Source organism: Protopterus annectens, chromosome 4.part1 (genome assembly GCF_019279795.1).
Source record: "Protopterus annectens isolate FY-2018-M chromosome 4.part1, PAN1.0, whole genome shotgun sequence".
Lineage (NCBI taxonomy): Eukaryota > Metazoa > Chordata > Ceratodontiformes > Protopteridae > Protopterus > Protopterus annectens.
In genome coordinates, this window is record NC_056734.1 from 569,049,531 (window position 1) to 569,074,186 (window position 24,656).

Genomic DNA, 24,656 nt, shown 5'->3' on the forward strand with positions numbered 1-24,656 from the left:
TAAATAAATAGAAAAGTAACAATTTAGGTGATGTAGTAAAGTAGGGGTATATATTTTACAATGAATGAAATTTCTGTGTTAGATGCAAAATCTGAGAATTAAAGATGGATGTAGAATTCAATGGAAAAACAATAGAAGAAATAAAACAAACATACCTTTTCTGGAGAATATATAAATTATCATTCAGAAAAATGACTAATTTGATCAATTCCACCCTGATGGGAAAAAATAGCATACTTAGCAAGTGTATATATGTTGCCAACAGCATTTAAAAAGGAATTATTGCAGATAATTTTTATATTTATATGGGGTTCTAGATTAAACCCAATAAAAAGAGGAGGTTTGTATGTAAATAAAGTGGAAGGAGATTTAGGGTTAATTAACCCAGTGGTATATGCTGTTTCATTAAATTTGTACAAACTATTAAAGTAGATACATGAAAAAGATGAAAAATTAGTAGTAAAATTGCATAAATATAAGTATGATAAATTTTGAGGTATGGTAAAAAAGAGTAAAATAGAAACAGAGAGTATAAATAAAGAAATAAAACAGAACCAAGAAAAAATATTTTGTGGAAAATAAAAATGATATAGGAAAAGTATGGTATAAGAATGTAATGCTAAAACATTAATATGTAAAACCATGCAAAAATTTAACAGATAAAAAATTAAAGTGATAAAAATAAGAAGCAAATGGTATAATTAGAAAGTTGAATGACAGAATTCTTTGTGGAGACTGGTAATAGATAAATTACCAGTAAAAGGAAACAAGCCATATAAAAAGAAAAGTGATAGAATATGTTTACATTGTCAAGAAAAAGAAACTACAGAACATGTGTTTTTGAAATGTAAAAGATTTAGAAATTGTTTTTGTAGAAATAAAAGAAGTGGAAAAAATATACATGGATATGATTAAATATGGATATTATAAAAATAGAAGTAAAGAATATGTTAAAAGAATAGATAAAAAGTTATTTTATGTCATATGGGTTATATAGAATGAAAGAACAAAGGAAATTATGTTTAATGGTAAATGGATTTTAGCAACAATATTAAGTAAAATCAGATGGTAGTTATGGAAAAAGGAGTGTGGTCTAATAGGGATGAAAATTTAGTATGACTAAAGGAAATTATGAATCTCTGCAAATATATTTGTGAGAATGAAAGAGCTAATTAATTTTTAGTTGGCTTCTTCCTTTTACCCCATTGACTGTGAAGTAGTTTTTTTGTGTTCACATTTTGTACGTTGGTCTGCTTTTGGAGGTTTGTGAGTTATATTTCTATATCTATATATTTTTACATTTGTAAATATTTATAAATATGTAAATATGTTGTAAAAAAGAATTATTTTTACATATAAGTAGAGGACTCCTACTCTTTTTAATAGGTGCTATGGGATATTCTACATCTACCTGAGCTATCACTAATTCAAGTATATGGGACCTTGCTTTAAAATTTCATCTGAAAGATGGCACTCTTTGAATTGCAACACTCCCTTATGCAGTGTCAGTAATCAACCTACCCAGTATAGGAATAGAACCTATGGCCTTCCACACCAAAGATGAGCATGCCACCTGTTGCAATAATGTCATTGTTATATCATACCATTGCTTGCATAGTGGCATTAAGCATAACATTCAGAGCTGGCCTTATGCATAGGCAAACTAGGTGACCACTTAGGTCACCATGCTTTAGAAGCTCTCTTTCTACACTTATGTATTTATTTTTAGAGCAAGTCTTCTTTGCTCTAAAAAATAAAGAAATAAATAAAGCACCCATGATAAAAGAAAATGCAATGAGAAGTGACTTCAATGGTTGCATTATCAAGAGAGAGGACTTTAATTTTTTTTTTCATGAGAGAGGGGATTTGGGGAAAATGTAGTAGTTTGGTCTATTTTGGGTTGAGCATGAGTTGTAAGTTATGAAGCCATGTTTCAGTGGCTATTAAAGCTTTCTGAGTATTTTTTCTGGAGGTGTACCATGTTGTCAGATGTGCAAATGAGAATGGAATCATCTGTGTATTGCATTAGGGTGGCCTGTTGTGTGGAAGTATAGAGGGTGTTGGTGAAAATGTTAAAGAGGAGGGGACTAAGGATAGAGCCTTGCGGTACACTGGTGGTGACTGGGAGGTAAGGAGAGAGCATGGAGTGCCATTTTACTGACTGAAACCTATTGGACAGGTAGCTTTAGAACCACAGATGGGTGGGCTAAGAGAGACCTAGTGAGGGCATTTGAAGTAGAAGTTTGCTGTGACAAACTGTGTTGAAGGCTTTAGAAAATCTAGAAATAAGGAAGAGACTAGTTTGCCATTGTGAGGCTTTATTGACAGTATCTATATAGGTTAGAAGGGCAGTGCTACTACTATGGGAAGGACGGAAGCCATGTTGTGAAGGGGATAGGAGTTTCTCCTGCAGGAGATAGTCTAGCAATTGTTTTTGAATATATTTTTAAATATTTTGACAAGGGGAGATAAGCTTGCTATAAGTTTAAAGTTATTAATGTCTGTAGAATTTCCTCCTTTGTGCAGAGGGATAATGTATGACTTTTTCCAGAGAGATGGAGCATGGAATTCCTGGCTTGGCCTATTTATAAGGATTGAGACAGGATAAGCAATTCTATTGTCTACTGTTTTTAGGTACTGACTTGGAAGGTCATCAGCTGAAGAAGAGCATGGTTTAAGTTTGTTTAAGTGTAGTTTTATATAGGATGTGGGCACAGGTTTAAGGGTGAAAATGGATGTTGTGATATGTGGCTGTTGGGCAGGGTTGGGGTTAGATGTTGAGGAATACTTGGCTAAAGATGCTATACTATCTATAAATAAAGAGTTGGACTGTATTGCAGTTTCAATTGGTGAGTTACTGGGAGAGGAGTTTGGGTTGAATTTTTGAACAGGATGTAAGATTTCTTTAATGGATGTTCAAATTTTTTTACGGTTGTGTTTAGTATTATTCTTTGTAACTCATACCTCATGCTCAACCCAAAAAAGGACCAAATTACTACCTTTTTCTCCAAATCCCTCTCTTATGGAAAAGCAAAATTTAATGTTCTAGTTCTTCATGATACAACCATTGAAGTCGCTTGTCATTGAATTTTCTTTCGCCACAGGTTGTATTTAGTATTATTATAGTATGGGTTTTTTAAATGTATTTGCTTTTTAGTATGATTGCAAAGCATTCTGAAGTTTTCAAGATATTGAGGTGTTTTATATTTTTACCATTCTTTCCATGCTTTTTATCAATCCTGCATTACCATTTTACTATTTTTGGATAGCCAAATAGCATTATCTGTTTTCAGTCTCTTCCTTCTATGAGATGCAAGGGTATTTAGGATAACTAGAAAAGTTGTAATGAATTCAATTACAACATCAACTAAGGGGTGGGTTTTTAAGACGTTCCAGTTAATAGATGATAGTGTAGTAATGAATATTTCAGGATTAAACTTGGAAAGGTTACATGTTGCTTTATAAATATGCTGTTTAACTGGATGTATGAAATGTCTTGTATAAACTGGGAGATGATCACTGTGAGAGTCTGACATTGTACCGGTGATGACGTATTTGCTAGGGTCTGATATTAGGATCCAATCTAATATAGAATTTGATGTCTTGCTATAATGTGTGGGCCTACTAATTATTTGTATGAAACAATATAAGTTCATGCTAGATGTGGGAGGAGTTAGAGTTCATGTATAACCAAATGACATTCACATCACCTAGTAACATTTTTCCATGTGGAAATGTTATGGATATACAATTTACGATATCTTCCAGTATAGCTGTATTGTCACCAGGAGGGATATAAAAGACAGTAACACATATTTGTTTATAATTGTTTATTTTGAGGAAAGTTATAAGAAACTCTGCTGAACTGAATTTTGGTATTGTTTTTTTGTAAGTGGAAATGTGGTAGGTATTGGGAAATATTAGAGCAATACCACCACCTCTCCTCTTTATATGGCATTACAAATGATATTATAGCCAGGAGGTATAACTTCGGAGTAATTTACACAAGGTTTAAGCCAAGTTTCAGTTACAGAGAGAACATCAGACTTATAGGTTCATAGGTTTATAGGTGTGTACTAGGCTAATGGCCCTGGAGCCTTTACAAGCCTAGCCCATAGGCTTACCCTGGCATTGTGCCACCCGACCTTAATTCCTAGTACCTGTGTCGAATAGAGCCACTGGAGTGATCCCCGGGGTGAATTTTTTTATTTCCCATCCACTCATCAAGATTCCTCTTGAAGACGGCCAGTGAGGTGCTCTGCTTGACATGTATGGGAAATCTGTTCCATAGCATGGGCAGTCTCTGGATTATGAACCTATCCCTCCAGCATGTTCTGTTGATTGTGGTAATGAGGTTGAGGTCTCTGGACCGTGTGGTGTGGAGGGAATGGGATTTCTTTATATGTAGTATTTCTAACAGAGCTGGGTCAGACATGGCTTTGTAAGTCAAGCAGAGATCGCCTCTAAGTAGGTGATATGAGACAGAGAATAGTTTGAGTTTTTTGAGTCTGTCTATATAGGACAAGTATTTAAGGCCTAAGATCCTCTTTGTGAGGTACTTTTGTGGTCTCTCCAGTTGTTGCAGGTGTCTAGTGAGGTACATGCCAAATGGGGCATTGTACTTAATGATTGGCCTAATAAGGGAAGAGTAGAGGGAGACAATGACCTCTTTCTTCCTGGATGTAAAACCCTTAGTACTGAGATGTGCCACATAGAAGGACTTTCTGACCACAGTGGCAATGTGGTGGTCAAAAGAGAGGTTGCTGTCAACCTGTGTTCCTATACGTCTTATAATGCCTTCTATGTTCAGTGGACTACCACCAATGTGGTAATTCAAGGGAACGAGGTTTTTCCCAAGGGGGGATGACGACACATTTCTTGGCACTGAGCTTAAGGCCATGGTTCTTGCACCAGTTGTTGGTCTCATTGAGGCCTTTCTGTAGGATGTGAGCATCACTTGGGGAGTTAATAATAGCACCCAACTTGCAATCATCTGCAAACTTTGTCAGCCAGAGTCCCTTTGTGTTGGCCTAGACTTCAGAGAAGTAGATACCAAATAGGAGAGAACCCAGGACCGAACCTTGTGGGACTCCACTCATGACTGGTCAGCAGTCTGACTTGGAGTCAGCTACTTTCACATTGTGGGGTCTATCTGTGAGCCAGTTTGCAACCCACTTAGTGATATAAGGGTTGATGCCTAGCTTAGTAAGTTTTTGTATGATTCCTGAGTGGGGAATGGTATCAAAGGCCTTGGCCAGATCAAGGTAGGCTGTATGAATCACCTTGCCTTCATCCATAGCTCTGTTGACTGACTCAAAGAAGTCAACCAAGTTGAGCAGGCATGATCTACCCTTCACAAAACCAAACTGTGTAGGATCCAGAGTTTGGAGATTCCCTGTATCCTTGTTTATTAGGTACATGATGATGCGTTCCATAGCTTTGCATATCAAACTCGTCAGGCTAATGTGGTGCTAGTTCCCAGGGTCTGTAGTCACTCCTACCTTGTGGAGAGGGATGACTGTAGCAGTGCACCATTCGGTAGGGACAAAGCTTGAGGTGAGGCTGTGATTGAACAGGGCACACAGGTGAGGTGCGAGTTCACTCTGTAGTTCATGTAGAACACAGCCAGGGATATTGTTAGGTCCCATAGAAGCTGTATTCTTGGCCTTGGACACTGCTGTTTTAACCTGTGCAGCAGTAATACTAGGTGCCTGGCAATCTACTGGTATTGTGATTGGTCCTTTGGGGGGAGAGAGGGGTAAAGTTGACATTGACTCTGTCGGCCAGTATATTGGCAATATCTGTTGACTCGGTATAGGAGGTACCATTGTGCAGTAGCTCAGAGCAAATCTGGATATTGCTGTGGAGATTCTTTACATAACTATAGAAGGCCTTATGGTTGTCTTTCCTATCTGCTGCAATTCTGTTTTCATAGCTAGCTTTAGAGGATTTGATGAGGGATCTCAGCCTTTTGTTGAGGCTGATAAGGGAGTTTTTCCAGTCTTGGGACTTCACCTTATTCCGCATCAGTTTCCTCCTTCTGTTGAGAGTTTTTTTATGGCAGGAGACTACCAGATTGGCTTCCTTTTTTTTTTGAGGAGAGTGTCTTGGTTCTGTGGGTATGGCGAGATCCATGCATTTGTGTACGTGTTCGTACAGTGCATTGGTGTATGATTTGGTGGTTATGCAACTATTCTCCATTTGCATGGTTGTCGTGAAATTAGCCACCTCTGTTTTTAGGAGTCCAAAATTTGCTTTGGAGAAGTCTTTCATGGTGGTTACCTTTGTGTGTGTGTGTGGGGGGGGGGGGGGGTTGGATTTCCAAGGTGATTAGTTTGTGGCCAGATCTAACCAGGGAGGAGTTGACTATTGGTGTAGAGCAATGGTTGCCCATGTTAGTTATGATCAGGTCAAGGATGTTGCTACCTCTAGTGGGGGTAAAAACTAGCTGGTCAAGGGCATTGGAATTAATGAATTCCAGAAAGTGTTGGGCAAGCATATTGGTACATGAGTAGTTTTCCCAGTTAATGGAGGGGTAGTTGAAGTCACCCAGCATGAGAGTGTTAGGTTGGACCCTAATATTCTCCAGGGAGGTTAGGAACGTGGAGTGTGAGTCTTGGGACATGGTTGAGGACCTATAGCAGGCTACGACCTGAATTGCTGTCTTACTCAATGTTAGCTGCACCTGAAGTATCTCAGATCTGTTATGTTGGGCTACCAGTCTGGAGGTGTGCACATCTTTAATGAATATGGAAACACCACCACCTTTGCAGCTTTGGTCCAAGTTCTGGGGCCAAAAGGTGTGGAATGAGTTCTAGCCTGGTAGTGCAGGGGTGCTTTTTGCTGTCATGAACCAGGTCTCTGTTACAGCACAAATGTCAATGTTCTCCATTTCATGGAGTACTTCGAGCAAATGCATTTTGAGATTTAGACTTCTAGCGTTGAGCAGCATGACCCTCAGATTGCATTTGTTTGTAGCTATTATGGTGGTAATTGGGTCTTTGGAACACTGCCTAAAAAAGGCACTATAGGGGTGGCAAGAGCCTTAGCCAGTATCCGGAAGCTCAGGGGTGACAGATGCAGGCCATCTCTGGCAAAGCATCAAGGTCTGTCAATCATGTCATCCCAGGCAGACAGATATTGGATCCCCTTAGAATGACACCAGAAACTTAGCCAATTGTTGAAATCAATAATTTTCTGCTTCTACTGTGGTATCATTCTGGGTGATGGTAGGATGCTGCTCAGGGCTAGAGTCATACCCACCTGGGCTACATAATCTGAGAGCTCTTCCATGTCTCTTTTCATGTAGTCCAGGGAGGTATGTCTTAGGTCATTCACACCCACATGTACAATGACAGAGCCATATTTGTACCTGTTGTTGAGGAACATGAGTGCGTGCATAATATGGCAGATCCTGGCACCTGACAGGCAGCTGACTGTTACTTTCTCCTTATTCAGCCTAGTGCGTGAGACATCAGTGTGCCTCATTATCGAGTTATCTATGACTAGTGTGTTGGGCATGCTGTTTTGCCTTAGGGGCTTTGGTTGAGTGGCACACTGTTTAGGAGAGGTATATCTCTCATGAATAGTGCTGTGTTGTGGTCGAGTGTGTTTCTGTCGTGGGGGTCTTTGCTGTTTGGGTAGATTTTTATTGAGAGCCTCAGCGAAGGTGGGTGTGTGGTTTGTGCTTTTATGTGAAGACAGTGCTGGTGTGTGTTCTAGAGGGCTATGTGTTCCATGTGGTGTGGTGCATGTGTTGACCTTCTCCTCTTGACCAGCTATTCTGGTCTTGGCTGGAGAGTGCGTGGCTTCCAATTTGGATATATAAATGCATCTCTCGCAAGTCTGAGTGTTGGAAGGTAAGAGGAGAGGGTTGTCAGTGTACATGAGGCAGTTGCTAAATTGCCTCAGGATGCCCAAGTTCACCAGGTTAATAGGAGAAAGCACAGGGTACTGACCTTTAGACATTCCTGGTAGGGGTGGGCATTAATAAAAGGTACTGGAGCTGTTTCTTTGTAGAATATTTAGTGCTGGTAACACTTTTGCATGCTACAATAATTGCTACAAGAAGTCTAGTAGAGTGCTAAACTAATAAGCTAGTAAAAGTACAGGAGAGGAGAGAACTAGCAGATCTAAGGGAAAAATTGAAGAGCAGACTTTGGCACTGGTCAGAAGCTTACAAAGTCCTGGATACAGCAAATCTGTATCTGGACTAGACTAGTTACAGGAAAGGTGAGAAACAAGCACAGATGTGGGCTTTTAAACCTGAAAGTTGAAAGAGATGGAAAAAAACTGCCCAAAAGGTCAATAAACTACAATTTCTGGGCCAGAAACCACTCCTCTTGTGGTAGATAGGCTACCTAGTGATTACCACACCCACTGATAAGCTAGAAGGCTTCCCTCCAACACAGAAAGGCTTGGGGAGGTCAGAAGCTTACCAACAGTCCTGGATACAGCAAATCTGTATCTGGACTAGACTAGTTACAGGGAAGGCAGGAAACAAGTGGAAATGCAGACTTTTAAACCAGAAAGTTGGTAATCCAGGCTTGTAGTTCAGCAATTCATTTCTTATACTTCTAAAATTTATTGCAGCAAACATTAGATCCCCTGGGTTGGGGATTGGGTTTTGGTGGGTTACAGAAGTGTGTGGGAGAGAGTTATCTTTGTTTTCATTGTAATAGGTGGGCCAGGATTAGGGTGTATATCTCCTCTTAGAAGGATTTTAGTATATTGGGGAATTGTGTATACTTGTTTTATGGAGACGATTCTTGTACTTAATTTTGTTTTGGTTTGAGCTGAAGTGCAATTAATCGCCTATATTTGGAATAAAGGTGGGAGTCAATATTAAATAGGTTTGGCGCAATGTGTGGAGAGTTTAAAGAGGAAGTATGGATAGGTGGTTGGGACAGAGTTGTAGAGATGTTGCAATATATTATTGAGTCAGGGTAGGATGAAAGATGGCACAGTAGGTGGATAAGAATAGAGGATAAGCTGAATATTAGCATAACTAAATACAATAATTTGTATTTTTTAGATATCAGGTAGTGGTGAAATAGCAACAAAGAGGGAAACAAGAAGTTGCAGGACAATAGGAGATTCAGTGATGGTGGATTCTGAAAGTTGGAAGAGGATAGATAAGGAGAGAATTACTTTCTATAAAGGAAGAGAGGTAAGTTGTCCTAGTATCTTTTCTTGAATGTAAGGATTAGAGGGGTATTAAAGGCTAGAGTATAATAATGTAGTCAAACTAAGAAGAAATGAGGGTTTATTTGAGAAAAGAAAAATATACAATCTAGAATGGATAGGTACTATTAGGGAGGGTTGTGAGTATAAATGGATATAGTGCAAAGCAGTATGGGAGGGAGAAAGAAAGTTGGAAATGGGGCTAAAAATTAAATAGAGATAAGGAAGAAACAGAAGTATGTGTATAAAAGTAGTAAGGTCATTTGGGGACAGTTTCAGAATAACAGTCCAAAGTGAAATGTGTATCTAAGAAGAATAATATTAGAGTAAGAGGGCACAGATGGGAATTGGGAGTAGGGTAGTAGAGCAAAGTGAAGCTGAGCTGGTTTCCCACCCTCAGTCAATTTATAATGGAGAGCAATCAGTTTATATCCAGAACAATTCAATTAACAAAGAGATGCAAGTAAAATAGGTTGTCTGTCATTTCTTGAGGTTAAATAACTGGCATATGCAGAAAAGTATAAAGCAAAAGGGGGCAGTGGCCAGCTTAGAGTGCACAGAATATTTCTCAGAGACTTTCAATCACAAAGCAGGTATGTATTTAACTGATTCAAATTAATAGGCAGGAAGGTTCTTCACGATGATTTGTTTATATTATTCTACCCAAAATGCCCTGATGGGCAAAGATATTAATATAATTTATAATTACCTTTTTCCAGCTTTCTTCCCATCATACTCTCTGGTGTGGGTTCTTTTGTCATATCTTAAATAAAGTGCAATAAGTATTTTCTTCTACTGATGTAAACTAGTAGTTACATTAGAGTTTTGTTTAACTACAGGATTTGCTTGGTTCCTCAAGTTATTCTCTTTCTGTCATATTCTTCAGTTTTTTTCACTATGAAACCATAAAGTAACAGTGTTGTCAAATTACCAAAAGCTCAACAGGCTTATGGTGCGAGGGGAAATGAAGCAGCTGTAGATTATAGTGCAGAATAAAATTGCTGTGGATTCTAACAGACCCAGTAGGTTTATGATTCTCAAATGAGTGGGAAAGATTGAGTAACAAATGCCTTGCTATATGATTTTATTCTTTTGGCAAAAATCTTAAAAAGTGAAGAGAAAAACTTATAAGGGAACGTATAACAAATTCCTAAAGAAAGTAACTGAAGAGTAAACTAAATAGGACAGGAATGTCACAGAGGGGAAAATAGCTAAGTCATGCTTTTTCATCTATGGCAATGTAAGGATCATTTTTGTAGGAAAGAAAATGTTGTCTGGGACAAGGAGATGTGGGGAGCGTGCAGCTATCCTTTAAGTGAGTAACTGTGTAATGAATGAATGAATTAAAAAACTATCATGTTCCCATACCATGAGTCCTTGCTGAGGCTCTGACTTAATTCTCCTTTAAGGCCAAACCACTGTCTTTCACTGCCCTTGGCCAACAGTCACTATGGGAAGAAACAAAGCCCAGTGCCCATAATGCAATAAGCTTCTTCCGGTGGGAAGACCATTAAAAACAGCCTACAAATTTTACTTCCCATAAGAAGAGGCAGCACTTGCCACAATACTAGAATATGGCCGTGTTCTTATAATAATTACTTCCTGGTGGTATGGAAGAATACTGAGGTACAGTATGCTCATTTAATTTTGTACCAGTAGTTTCCAAGTTGTCTCCAAATGAAAGGAAACTGTCACTGGATGACCAGTACTTTCTTGTTTTAGGATTCTAGCCTATCCATGAACCTGGGTTGTCAGTTTGGCACACGCATGCGCACACACACACACACACACACACACACACACACACACACACACACACACACACACACACACAAATCCCTGAACAAAGGTTAGTCAGACTGTTCTTTTTTCTTTCAGTTTAATGTACATTCATAGATAATGTATGATGTTCATAATATCATTTCTGAAAAGAACAATTCACTGTACGTTATTTGCATTTTAATTTGTTGAATATGCATTCTGGTCTGTACTATACATACTCTGTTTCCCCATATGACATGTAAGTACAGTACATGCTAGAGATAATTTACTGCACTTGAGTATATGCTTTGCTATACAACATAGACATTGCCCTGTTTAATGCATGTGTTTTATTATAGTTTTTTTGTACTATATAGCCTGTATTGTCAATTATATCACTAATATTCTGTCATTAAAGCTGTCCACTATGTATTGCTGGTAACAGTATTTACAGTTAACAAAAAACATACACTAAGAATTGATAATAGCCACTTCAACACAGCAATGCAGTTTGCATGGAATGTAACGTTTGCATGGAGTGTTAACAGTAATACTGTAAGTAGTTAACAATTCACCATCTACAGGAACTCTCTAAGTAGTCACTACTATTTGTATTTTACTACTGATCATCAGCATTTTTAGAATTTACAGGGACTATAAACCACCTACTCTTTGTAATATTCAGAAAGTTTCAATCAATGCAATTTTTGTTGTCATGATTAATTGCAATTTATGTGTTCAAAATTACTTGAAGTATTTCTAAGCAGCCCCATCTATAATTTTCAAGAATAGTAAACTAAGAGTTATTAGGTTTTATGAAATGTATGGTTACTACTGTTAGATGAAACAATTATACATTTATATTTTTCTACAATATACATTTAATAGCACTGTGTCCAGATGTATAGAATTCAGCATTACATTTTGAGGTTCCAGAAGTATTTTATGTATGCCATATTAGCATTGCATTGCCTGCATTTGTCTCGGGGCATGAGGTATTCTAGGAAGGATAGACCCATGGGGAAGAAGTGAATCAACAGAAGGAGAGAAGAAAGAAGGAGGATAGTGGTGAAGAAGCTGAATCTGCACAGAATATGTGTATACCTGCTCTTTTTTTGGACAAACTTTTAATTCGCATTATTTTATTTACAGTAGGGAATGGAGAGGAAGAAGATGGAATATACTCAGAAAAAATACTAAAAATGAATCCGTCAGGCAAACATTTTTGATGTGCAAACAGAATTAAATAGCTACAAAATGTATCATCCGTAAAATTATGTCTTTAAATTATAAAACCTCAAGAGTATAAATCACTCTAATGTTAATGTAAGACAAACGTATAAAAGTTTTAAAAGGCATAACTAAAGCTATGCCAGACAAGTAGACATGTCTATTATGAAATCAGTTATTAAACATATAAAATAATGGCTGACAGAATTATTATTCTGTCAAATAACTGTATATAAAAGATAATCCAATATAGGTACATCATTTCATTAAAGGTTACATAACATTAACATGTACAAGAATAAATAAATGCAGTAAACAACAGGGTCACATAGAATCTGCCAACAATATGGACAGCAACACCAATAAGGATTTTTGGAAAGAAGGGAATGTTCAGCCAGTGAAAGTTTATCAGAGGCAAGGCAATCCAAGCAGGACTTGGTCAGCAGTAATATCTGCACCGAGAAAGAACTTTCAGTACAAAAAGAAATGGAAAAAGAAAAACTTTGCAAAATAAATTGTCAAGGTATTGTTAATACTGCTTTTGTAATTGTGAATCTATCTAGCCTTGTATTGTCCGATGAAATGTGCAATGTACTGAAAATGGTTGGAATTTTGTTCCCTGAAAAAGGGCTGATAAGTGTGACACCATTAATTGTTTGAGGGCTTATGTTAGAAAGTTGAATTTGAAGTTGTTATTTCCTAACAATGCAGCTGATTCTAAGATGTTCTATAGGCCAAGCGTGTATAACCCCCCCCCCCTCTAATAAAAGAATTAGAGGTGTTTCAAATGGTTTGTGAGCAGCAAATCATTGAGATGTTTGATAATAAGCCCAAGTTTAAATTTTTCAATCTTAGTTGGACTCAGAGGAAGTCATTATATGATCTATTAAATAATGATGCTGTTTTGGTCACTAAAGCTGACAAAGGAAATGCTTTGGTAATTCCAAATAAGAATGATTATGTTACTGAAATGGAAAATATGTTATCTGATGTGTCTTTTTACAAAAATATAGTCTTTGCAGAAGTAAAAAAATGTTTTTCTTTCATTGATGGCCAAATAGAAGAGCATTTTTTAACTGGGCGCATAACTGATGATATCAGAAAGTTTTTGTACGTTCATTCTCCTAAAATGAGTCGTATCTTTGGTTTGCCCAAGATACATAAAAACTTAGACAAACCACCTATGCGCCCTATTGTTGCCAATAATGGCAGCAAGACTGAGGCCTTGGCTATTTTTGTGGATAGGCATTTACAAAAAGTAGCCACTATGGGTTCATCTTATATAAAAGATTCATTTGAATTCAAGAATTTATTGAGTAATTTAGTAGTGGAAGACAAAGATATTTGTTACCCTGGATGTAAAATCATCGTATACCATCATTCCTAATGATGAGGGTATGGAGGTAGTTAGGCTTGAAACCTTGAATTCTAAGAAGTTTTCTTCCAATATGTTTGGTTTCCTTATGGAGATGTTAGACATTATTCTCAATTTCAATTTTTTTGCGTTTAATGATAAGTTGTTTAGACAAGTAAATGGAGTGGCGATGAGTGGCGCTATGGCCCCTAGCTACTCCAATATTTTTATGCATGAATGGGAAAAGTGTCATGTGTTTGAAAGCATTTATATGAAATACATAGTATTTTTAAGTGTTTTATTGATGATGCTTTTTTAATTTGGAGGAGTGATTTAAAATTATTGGAAGAATTCTTGATTTATCTCAATAATGTTTGTTCTTTTTTTAAATTTACTTCCGTTTATGATGTGGTGACTATTAATTTTTTAGATCTCAATATTACCAAGGTGAATGGGAAATTGGTAACAGCTATTCATAAGAAAGAAGTCCAAAACAATTATTTTTTGCACTATGATAGTATGCACCCAAAAAACTAAAACAAATATTGTTAAAGGTCAATTGACTAGAGTGCATCACTTAACTGATGAAGATCATGCATTTAATAAAGAGTGCATGAGTTTATGTGAGAAATTTATCAGCAGAGGGTATCCTAAAAATGATGTAGAACTTTGCTTTAAAGAAATTGTCAGCAATAGAAGTGGTAGGGTAGTAGTACCAAAAAATAATGTTACAAAAGATTTTAAAACTTCTATGCAAGTTACTAACAGCGTTGATGCTCATACTATAAAAAATATTATAAAGGACAACTGGAAATTTTTAAAGTGCAGTACTGAAGTGGGTAAAAAGGTGGGGGATGTCTCTGTTTTTGTGCAGAAAAAAGGTAAAAGTTTCAAAAACTTATTTCAGATAAGTTAAACAGTAAAGTTTTGAAATGTAATAACCCGGGAATGTGCAAATGCTTAATGTGCAATTTATGTGATTTGTTGTTGACTGAGGTCAACGACATCAAAGTAGGCACTACATGGGTGCATATAAAGGGCAGATACACTTGCAAATCAAGATTTGTAGTGTATTTGATTGTCTGCATGTCATGTACTGCATTTTATGTGGGGCGAACAACAAGAGAATTAAATAAAAGAATGTATGAGCACAGGTATGCTGTAAGTGTGCAAGATGACAAAATGCTTTAAGTAAGCATTATAAGGACAACAAATGCAAAATAAATTTCAAGGTTTGTGTTTTGGATGAAGTTTTGGATGCTGATAAGAAATTTGATGCAGAAGAAGAGTTGAGCTGGAAGGAATATGAATGGCAAGTGAAACTGAATGCTTGCCATCCACCTGATTTGAATGATAGGAAGGAGTTTACTGCTTTCCTTAAAAGGAAAAAATTATGTCATGTGACATCATAAATCATGTGTATTTAATGAGTGTTTTTTGTAACACATTATACAGTCTGAAGAAGTCCTTGGTGGATGAAAGCGCTTACTGTGAATGTGTTGAATTAAAAGTTGTTGTCATTATTTTTGGCTCTGGTTTGGTTTAATTTTATTAAATTATAAAACCTCAAGAGTATACGTCACTCTAATGTTAATGTAAGACAAACGTATAAAAGTTTAAAAAGGCATAACTAAAGCTATGCCAGACAAGTAGACATGTCTATTATGAAATCAGTTATTAAACAAATAAAATAATGGCTGACAGAATTATTGTTCTGTCAAATAACTGTATATAAAAGATTGTCCAATATAGGTACATCATTTCATTAAAGGTTACATAACATTAACATGTACAAGAATAAATAAATTCAGTAAAGGACAGGGTCACATAGACTCTACCTCATTTCAAAAATGAAAAAAAGATGAATGTCTGCAGTTATACCTATCTGTATATATCTACAGCATGTTAAAATAATGTTAACTATTATATTAAATAATAATATTCTTGACATCTACCCTGCAATAGTTATGTGGTAATAAGTATTGAAAACACCTGGTTTTCCAGATTCAGGTTACCTAATGAAGCACATATCTGTTTTTATATGGTGATGTACCATATATAATCTTATATTTTAACTACTTTTAAATTCTGTTTTATCTCTAGATTCAGTGAAAGCCATGCGTATTTCCAAAGGAACACAACACATTTTCTGGCCATTAAATAAGTGATATCCAGGGAACCCTGCTGGAATTTCAAAATACTAATTGGTGTTCTAATATTAAAATAATAATCAGCAATGTGTTGCAAAAACTTATTTGAGAAGCTTGATTTATTTTGGCCAAAAACTAATCAGAACCAGACATGTAGCAAAAGCATGAACTGAATCACCATTGGCTGCATTTTGATACCTCCTATGATCTTCACTGACTCCTTCAACCATGACTAAATATTACCAGACTGTAGAAGGCCCTGTAAAAATTCCACCATTCATTAATGATTAAGACTGAATTGATTAAGAGTGCTCCTTCTTGGAGAAGATAAGACAAACTACATCATTGCCTATGCCACACATTGAAGAATATTTTCTCTATTTGGTCTGGATTTTTGGGGGAGCTGCAAAAAGTATAAAAAACAAACCCTCTGCACCATTCAAAGCTATATGTTCAGCATATCAGAGCATTGTTATGCCATATTAGAAAATTATTTATTTCCACACTAGATAGGGTTAGTAAAATGGGGCAAGTTAAAATCAACAATTTATAAAGGAAATGAAATGCTTTCAGATTGCATTCTCTCTAAAATAAAGTGGCAGAAAAAGGAAGTTGTTAATGCTTTAAGGAAGAAATTAATAGTTTACTACCATGTAAGGTAAGACTATTTTGATAAAATGGTGTGCATTAGAATGCTTTCCCCAGTGAGCTACTTATGTAATAGAGCAAGGATCACAATAACAAAAAATAAGGGTAGCTATTCTACAATACAACTCCAAATGCAGAACATTAATCCAACTTCTGTTGTACATGGAAAAGGACCTAAATGTTTGGTCTGGGTCCCTCTCTCAGTCATATGAAATAAGACAATTTATTCTGTAATTTTTGAAAAAAATGTATATTCCAAGGAGGATAGTGACTTTTAAAATGAGAGATTACAAGTGGCATCAATTCGAGAATGACTTAAGCCTAGTCTCTGGTAAGAAAATGAACCACTCCATCATGGCTGTAAGATGTTAATTAAAAATCCTTTATTCAAATAAAAATCCTTGTGTCTCAAATGAATGTAAAAAATGCTGGTAAATGGTAAAACTCCAAACTCTAAGAAATACTTGGAAGAAGGCATAGCCGAAAGCGCTTATCTTTGAAAGAATTTCTTGGAGTTTGGAGTTTTACCGTTTACCAGCATTTTTTTACATTCATTTGAGACACAAGGATTTTAATTTGAATAAAGGATTTTTAATTAACGTCTTACAGCCACGGTGGAGTGGTTCATTTTCTTACCAGTTGCATATTTTCTTACCTCTTCTTTGGTATCTACAAGGTACTTTTAGCATTAAGCCTAGTCTCTAGTTGATAATTCAATTGCTGCATGGTATTAAGCATAGTTCAGGCTGTTTTTAAATAAAGCATTGTCTGATTTATCCTCCCTTAAAATTTCAGATTGCAATAGATCACAAAGGATGCAGCATCGCACCTTAACAATAGCTTTATATCTTTACAGTTGTACAGCTAAAAAAAGTAATTCCTCTGTAGAGAGAGAGTCATTTAACAGTCAGCATGTTTGTCTCTGAGGCCAAAAAATCTAAACAGTTAATTCTAATCTTGTACCCAAATCTTGTGTAGTTATGTAGTACTACCTCTGGCTTGCTTACACAGAGGCAGTGCATCCATCTGCCGTGCTAGTCATGCAAGCTAAACAATTAGTGTAGATCAGTGATGCATTGGCCAAGGTGTGGCAGGTCAGCTATCTACCAGAAACCTCATCATCAGTAAAGGACAAACTAGTGTACCTCCATGACCCTGCAGCAGACTACAAGAGAGAATGTGTTCAAAATTACTTGAGCTGACTGATGTCTGACATAATGTGGGTGTGTGCAGGATCACCCCCACTTTTTGTGGGGAGTGTAGCGATCTGCACCTCAAATGAACCTCACTGCATACCCCAAAGAAGCAGTTATAATCATGGCTGTGAGACCTCTGTGGTACCAGTTTATGTTCTAGACCTGAATAGTAGCAAACAGTGGCATTAGGGCATCAACATTCATTACCGGACTAAAAGTTACTCCACAACAGGATGGAAACATGACAACAATAAATGGTGAAAGGTAGCTATCGAGCTTACTTAATGACAGCCTAAAAGAATCACACTGATAGAGAAAATATCTAGTATTACTGCTGGTAATGAATGCAAATATAAGGTATTTCCAATTAGACAGGACAGTGGACTAATGCCATTTCTGACAGTCATAGTGGGCAGCCAAGTAGAATATGAAAGGCCACCAGTAGCTGTTGCCATGTGTACTTAGCCTTTCCATCTGCTAGCTAACTTGCCCCTACAACAATAAATTTTTCCATGCTCCACATTCCTGATGTAGATGGAAATGACTGAAATGGAAGAAGTGCTGTCAGCTACTGTAGATTCTTTTTATTATGGTAGTAAATATTGATACATTATTTTAAGTAACTGCAGAGCCTCAGACATTTTGATAAATCTGTACATTTAAATCCCAAATGTAAATCTTTGCTCGGTTTATTTATTTGATAACTTCTAGAAAATAAAGGAATATACAACAAGAAAACAAGAAGCTTCTGTTACATGGAAGCTTGCATAAATGCATTGAAGTAAATGTTAATGCATTTAATGTACATTTGAAAGTTAGTACAGCTTACATGTTTTGCAACTGATACTAAACTGTGAAGCACATGCCTGGGTTCCTGAAAGTCAATGCCATGTTGCAGCAATACTAATACTTAACAGCTGATTCATCATAAGACTGAAAGATGATGCGCTAAGATTTTCCTTCTAGCCCAATAAGATGCATGAAGTGACTTACTGTCTTCAGGCATAAATGATCATCACAAATTATTACACATGTATGCAGCATGTGCAGTGGGTGTTGTGAGGCTCTTGTATTCTTTATGCATTAGATATGTGCTGCGGAACTGGCATAATCTGCAAGACAAGATATATTTCATATAAGAGCTCATGCATCACCCCCTTTGCCTGTTCAATAAATCTTACTCATCTAAAAGTATTTTAATTTACATTCGGCATTCTGCATTTTGCAAAGTACCATTTTAATAATAAACATGCTACATTATATTTTAGTGTTGAAGAGTCAATACAATGTACGTGACATATTACACAAGTGCAATGAAAAAAATGCCTCATCAGACTTTGTAATTATTTAAATCTCAGTATGCTCATGAGAATTCAGGATTGTTTCAAAAAGAACATTGTAGTAAAGAATCCAGCAAAATAATCCCATTCATTGACAATCTCCTCCTTTTTTTAATTGTGTTGATTTTTTTAAAAAGTAAACTAGTCATATGAAATTAGGAAAAATGGTAGACGAATTCTACTAAGTACACTAAGAAACTGTCATTTTCTTTTTTTTTTCTAAATAATCATTAAATCAGAAAGATATAAAAGTAAAGGCGGTAGCATACTATTCCTGTGATTTGTTTAACAAATCAGCTGATAAGCAGAAATAAGAAAAATGGGTGTACCCAGAAATAATACATTTAAAATCTGCAGCAAGTAAAGAAAGACTGTTTTCTACAAGATGGTCTCACAGCCCATTAATTCAGTTTGCATGCTTACATAGCAGAATGTTTGCATCCTCATAAAATACAATGAATATTTTTAAATAAAAAAATCTAATAAAGTGGAAAAAATCTATGTTGTCCTCTCTAGCAGACATGTCTCCTGGGGTGATTGGTCGTTACCCCAGCAACCTTTGCAAATGGCAGCTGACGTCAAGAAGGTAGGAAAAATACCACTGAGAGCAGGAACTGCCATGCATAATAGATAATTCTTAGAATCCTTGCTTGAATATGCATGAAAGTGACACAACAAAGAGCACAGGGGGTCCGTCATTTCACAAAGAGACCCAGCTAGAGGTAAAATTAGTTCTTTGACTGAACAGTTTAAGGTTTAAGCATTTAGTTTCCATTAAGTACAATAATTCTGGTTATTTTCATTGAAATGTATCGATCTTTCATTTTTATGAAAAAAATATTTAGAATTTGAGCAATTACATTGCACAGAAATTAAATAAACAGACTTCAGACAATTAAATTTATCTAGGTTCTATACAAAATGTTAAGATGGTGTGCAGGTCTTGGAATACTGACCAAATATCTGGACAATATAGGGTTAACTTCCAGTAGTGCCATATACTCAACTCTCTGACCACAGTAAATCATGTGAATAATTATATTGGCTGGAAGTTCAAGCAATGGGTTACAAATATATAAAGATTCAGCCTCACAGTGTCTCACCCTCCCAACTTCCAGTTGCGTATACCATGATCCTAAAGATGCGACATAATCTCCCATCTTTCAGCTGATACTTGCAGACAATGACTTTATTCAGTATAACTAATATTAAAATATATGTATAAAACAGCTATTCACTGTTGCAGATCTTTTTTTCTTTCGAAAGAGCAAGACCGAGGAAAATAAGATACGATATCAAAATGAAATTAATCTTTGTGAAAGAATTGCAAAATACATCTTCTGGCTACAAAGAGAACATGCACATATAAATCTGTACATCAAAAGCAGTTTAGGCATATTCTTGCTTTAAGTGATTGTATTTAGAGCCATCATATTTAGTAAGACATACATACTCATTTTGGTGAGGTGTTGCTTTACAGACAACTCATGATATTTTGCTGGCTAGTAGGCAGTCACCATGCAATTTTCTGTTATGCCTCTCTAAAAGTATCCTGGTATTGCTTTGTGGTGTGTGTGTGTGTGTGTGTGTGTGTGTGTGTGTGTGTGTGTGCGTGTGTGTGTGTGTGTGTGTGTGTGTGTGTGTGTGTGCAGTAGAAATACTGGCAGTCTGCTTAAGTTATACTGTTTAGAAATATGACATTTTCACTAATGGAATGATAAAGTTGGTTAAACCATAATAGTTTTTTTAAGATGATTCTATACAATTTGATATGTAGTACCGTACCTGTCACTTTGCACCCTGTTTTATATATGTATATCAAGGATTTTTTGACACATCAAACCAAGGGCGCATTGTATATTTCCTTCATTGGCCACTGCGATTCAATACTTTTATTCTGTGTCTAGATGGAGCTGCTCGACTGGATATCAGTCACTCATTTACAGTCACGAGATGTGGTGAACAGCATGTAAGGTTTCCTAAGGACAGCAAATGAACCACAGTGACACAGTTTTTCTGAGGACATAGCTCAATCTTCGGTAAATTAAATGCTAAGGTCTCAACAGGATTTTTACAGCTTTTAAATGCATTTTTCTAACATTAAAATGTAGGAGCAATTTTCAAACAAATACTGGAAAACAAGGAATTTAAGAAGTGTATTTTAGGTTACGGTACATTTATCTTTTGCGTTTGTTTATATTATTCTATAATGCAATGCATATTACCATTGTGCTTTCCAGAATTCTTCACTGAATATCTCTTTCGTAAATGAATCTGATCTCAGCTATAATTAGAAACCAAAATAAATCTTAGATTATGAACATTAAAAAAATCTATATAAATGGGACACATCATTGCTTTTGCAAATGTATCTGATTTTCAAAACATGAGAATAGGTGTGCATTATCTTATATCACTGATTTAAATATGCAAGGTTTTCAACCTCAGTATCATGTACAGACAAATGTGGGAGGTTGATTTAGACCACCTTAATAAAAGCATCTAGTATTAGTCATTCACATTTAAAACAGAAAATATTCTCACATAAAGCATGATAATTTAATTATGTCAAGATAGCAACAAATTGTAATGTACAAAAGCTCCAACCAGAGCAGGGCTTTTGTTAATGTGTTTGAAATAAAAGACCAAAAATGCATTGTCAGTTTTTGTTTCCAATGTATAATATCAGTTCTTAAAGTTACTGGGTGGTATTCATGATGAAATATCCCAACACTGTGTACAAGTAACACTGAATAACTGTGATGTGCAATGGGTAAGAACAGATATCATAATAAAGGATGCAAAGTGAATATCACACTGACTTTAATCAAAATGGGGAAACCTGATCTTTGCTGACTCCCATGTTATGCAGTTACATTTGCAAGATCATGGAACTGTGGGTATAAGGATATTCCTCCTTACTCCCAAAATCATGGAACTGTGGGTATAAGGATATTCCTCCTTACTCCCAAAATCATGGAACTGTGGGTATAAGGATATTCCTCCTTACTCCCAAAATCATGGAACTGTGGGTATAAGGATATTCCTCCTTACAACTGAGATCGTGGAACTGTGGGTATAAGGATATTCCTCCTTACAACTGAGATCGTGGAACTGTGGGTATAAGGATATTCCTCCTTACTCCCAAAATCATGGAACTGTGGGTATAAGGATATTCCTCCTTACAACTGAGATCGTGGAACTGTGGGTATAAGGATATTCCTCCTTACAACTGAGATCGTGGAACTGTGGGTATAAGGATATTCCTCCTTACTCCCAAAATCATGGAACTGTGGGTATAAGGATATTCCTCCTTACTCCCAAAATCATGGAACTGTGGGTATAAGGATATTCCTCCTTACAACTGAGATCGTGGAACTGTGGGTATAAGGATATTCCTCCTTACTCCCAAAATCATGGAACTGTGGGTATAAGGATATTCCTCCTTATTACCAAGCTCATGGAACTGTGGGTATAAGGATATTCCTCCTTACTATCAAGATCATGGAACTGTGGGTATAAGGATATTCCTCCTTACAACTGAGATTGTGGAACTGTGGGTATAAGGATATTCCTCCTTACTCCCAAAATCATGGAACTGTGGGTATAAGGATATTCCTCCTTACTATCAAGCTCATGGAACTGTGGATATAAGGATATTCCTCCTTACAACTGAGATCGTGGAACTGTGGGTATAAGGATATTCCTCCTTACTCCCAAAATCATGGAACTATGGGTATAAGGATATTCCTCCTTACTATCAAGCTCATGGAACTGTGGATATAAGGATATTCCTCCTTACAACTGAGATCGTGGAACTGTGGGTATAAGGATATTCCTCCTTACTCCCAAAATCATGGAACTGTGGGTATAAGGATATTCCTCCTTATTACCAAGCTCATGGAACTATGGGTATAAGGATAGTCCTCCTTACTATCAAGCTCATGGAACTGTGGATATAAGGATATTCCTCCTTACAACTGAGATCGTGGAACTGTGGATAGAAGGATATTCCTCCTTACTACCAAGCTCATGGAACGGTGGGTGTAAGGATATTCCTCCTTACTACCAAGATCATGGAACTGTGGATAGAAGGATATTCCTCCTTACTACCAAGATCATGGAACTGTGGGTATAAGGATATTCCTCCTTTCTACAGAGTCTGCTCAGTCTCAGAATTCGTGTATTTAGAGGGGGAGTGGTATGGACTAGCAGGGGGATTGCTTCCCCACAACATCACTCTGTGTGCATTTGTTATTTAGTAAGCTTTCTGAATAGCTGATTTAACTACTTAGTTATTTACAGTGTAGTATTTCATACTTCATTATTTAGCCATAGATCCAATTGTGACATAAAAATGAATCAAAATCATTGTAAAAACTAGATGTAAAGTAAAAAGCAGCAATGTACTACACAAGAAACTTTAAAGTGTAGTACAAACAAATAGCACTCAATGCTTTGAAAGGAATTTTAAGAATGGGATTAGTACTATAGGACTGAAAAAAGGGAGGCCACATATAATGCTACAGGGAAGCAAAATGTCTGAGACATGTAAGATAGAGAATCAAGTACTATAAAGCATCAACATTCAGGATACCAGAAGGAGACAGTGCACCAGTGGGCTGGATTCTCAGACAATGGGGCAGTGCTGCACTTCAGCAATGATGAAAGCAAATCACAGCTCAATCTACAACCAGTACTGCCTAATTTAATAAAAACACAGTACTCTGAACACTGCAGACTGTAACAAAAATAGAGCAATTAGGAGATACTGCTTCAACAGAAATCAGGTTCCAAGACACAAACATCACTGTACCTAATGTGCTGTAACATAAATCCAGGACTTATACAGGGGAGTACTGGGAAGCAATAATTATGTAAAAGTGATTTGAATATAGTTAGAAATTTACAGAAGTATGCAAAAAGTGCTGTATACTCCTGAGCAAAAATAACCATCCATATAACTCGCAATTCTAAAGTGTGTGTGTGTGTGTGTGTGTGTGTGTGTGTGTGTGTGTGTGTGTGTGTGTGTGTGTGTGTGTGTGCTGAGTGATAAACTAAATATTTTGTCATGTGACTGTGTGGTACGGATAAACTACCATGGCAGGGCTAGCTATCCGGTGCTGTAAACATTGGCTGTAGATGATTGTCACTTTTGAAGTGACACTCCAACCCCCTGTGCAAAAATGGGAAAAAGGGGTTGAGGATGGTTGGATGGATGTCTCAGGAACACACTACATGGTGAGTGGTGATGACATTCATCAGAAAGCACATTCCTTACTCCTGAAGTACAAGCACTGGTATTTAGAAAGATTAGCACCAGTGGCAAGCCCTTTGTATCACTGGGTGTAACCATTTCTGATTCAGAAACACAGCCTCAAACAGGTGCAGCACTGCAGTGGACTGTCTTTGAGCCGTACTAAAAATGCTAACAAGGCATTTCAGGTGAGCAGCCTATGCAAATTAGCCATGTGCTCTCCCACTATGGCAATACCAGTGTAAGTCAAGTCTGCCAAGAGTTTGTGATCACCTATTGTTTCAGTTGGTGAGATCATGGCAGAGGTAAGTGTTAGGATGTTTAGTGAACAGGCTGTGGTACTGGGAGAGTGAATGTGTGTATAGTTTTGTGTGTGTATGTGTGTGTGTGTGTGTGTGTGTGTGTGTGTGTGTGTGTGTGTGTGTGTGTGTGTGTGTGTGTGTATGTATGTGTGTGTGTGTGTATGTATGTGTGTGTGTGTGTATGTATGTGTGTGTGTGTGTGTGTGTGTGTGTGTGTGTGTGTGTGTGTGTGTGT